Source organism: Nicotiana attenuata, unplaced genomic scaffold, assembly GCF_001879085.1.
Source record: "Nicotiana attenuata strain UT unplaced genomic scaffold, NIATTr2, whole genome shotgun sequence".
In the NCBI taxonomy this organism is placed as follows: domain Eukaryota; kingdom Viridiplantae; phylum Streptophyta; class Magnoliopsida; order Solanales; family Solanaceae; genus Nicotiana; species Nicotiana attenuata.
The window spans coordinates 162,350-164,541 of NW_017671515.1; positions in this window are offsets into that span (position 1 = coordinate 162,350).

Genomic DNA, 2,192 nt, shown 5'->3' on the forward strand with positions numbered 1-2,192 from the left:
CTTAATTCATTAAATTTCCTTTCCATTTTGCATCTAATATTGTTGATCACGCTTAAAAATATGAAAAATATTTTCGTATGATTCTTGGAAAGAAAGAATTTTTATTTTTTTTGAGTTTTAAATTTTATATGTGTTTAGTTAGTTTTGATAGACTTATAATTAATGACTAAAGGAAAGGTTGATAAATTAAGAGTAACTTATTTGGAGCATTTTTGTAAAACCTATTTTTGTAGTTATGTGTCAAATGTGGACGCAGAGAAATTTTATTCGCACAAAACAAAGTACGTGTGTGTTTCTTTTATTTTTGGACATGTAGTTTTATGGGCCCCAATTTTACCTCAACAAGCAAACTCTTTCTCTTTCCAACCTCTTAACTATTCCTGTTAATCGGGCCGGGTTGACCCGTTATCAAATCGCTTTAACCTGGGTCAGTCTGGTTTAGCCCGCTACTGTTCACTACTGGGCGGGTTGGGACGGGTTGGTAGGGGGCGGATTTTGGACGAACACGTTCTACTTAACGGTGCACTGAACCCGCGTAGCCCGTCGCCCATTAACAGGTTGTTAACGGGCTGCAGCCCGTTAGGAGCCCGGTTACCGTTGGTAATTTTTTTAAAAAAAATAAAATTAATTGGACCGTTCCCAACGGTCAAATTGAGAAATGACCGTTGGGGAACGGCCAGATTTTGCAAAACTGGCCATTTCGGCCCTCCCACCCCTAATAATTAAAAATTTACATTTTGAACCTTTTAAAATCTATTAATAGCCCCCCTTCTTCTTCATTTTTTCTCACAATTCACCCTTTTACTACTCTAATTCTCTCTCATGTCTCAAGTCTCTCTTGATATTATAGTTCTAAAATTCTCAAATCTCAAATTCTCAATTATTTATTATTTCAAGTTTCATCAATTATTTAGCTTAGCCATTACAAATTATTATTATCAAATATCAAGTATTCAAATGAAGTGTGGTATCAAGTATCAACTATCAACTATCAACTATCAAGTTTCGGTCTATCAATTGAAGTTTGATTTTTGATATCAGAAATTCAAAATTAGTGCGGCATCCGGAATTCCGGTACACTCGTTCCATCTCTTTCTCTTATTTGGTGTACACTTATTTTATTATTTAGAATTATTAATTTAATTTCTTAATTTAATTTCTTACTTTAATTTCTTACTTTAATTTACATAATGGATTTACTTAGAGCGGCCAAAAAAGCATGCACTAGTAGAGGTGGTAGTAAAAAAACTTCCAAAAGATCAAGAGGTGGTGTTGATTCTTCTAGTAGCTTACACATATTTCTGAAAGTTCAGCTGAAAATTTAAATATATTTTATGAGCGAATGCAAGAAAATTTTGGTATAGATTATGATTTAGATGATATTCAATCACCCGATAATCTTGAAACACTACCAACAACACCTGGTAATGCTAGTCAAACGCAAAATGTTAGGGGTGGAACAAGTAGGCCTCCTCTCCCTATTAAGAAGAATTGACGATTAAGAAGTAAGTGTTGGATGTTTTTTGAAAGACTAAAAGATCAAAAAATTATGTAAAATGAAAAATTTGTAGTGAACATTATAAACATGAGCCCGGTAAGGGAGGGGGAACGAGTCAACTTCGTAGGCATATGGAAGAGAAACACCCTCTTGATTGGGGAGTAGATGAGTCATCTGGGTAACAAAAACTTAACCCGAGTGCTAGGGGTTATGTGGTAAATACGATATTAAGAAAGATCGGGAAGAATTAGCTAAAATGATTGTTTTAGGTTGTTTACCTTTTAGTTTTGCTTCTTCACCGTATCTTGTTACTTATATTCAAAGAATTTATAACTCTATGTTTAAAGGTATTCCTAGAAGTACTTGTAGAGCTGACATCTTTAGGTTTTTTATACAATATCAGACATATATACGTTATTTGTTTGCAAGTCTTCCTTGTAAAGTTTCTCTTACTTCTGATATTGGTCGTGCCGTAAATGGAAATGATTATTTGACTGTTACATGGACTAAAACCAAGACTCATGCCTGAAGAAATAGTTACTAGGTGGAATTATACTTATTTATTCTTAAGATGTTGTTATAAATATAGAATGCTTATAACTGAAGTTGCTAATTCTCATTGTACCGATCCTAGCGGTTTGTTAACAACTAGAACTTGGGATGTAATTCATGATGTTGTACAATTTTTACAAAA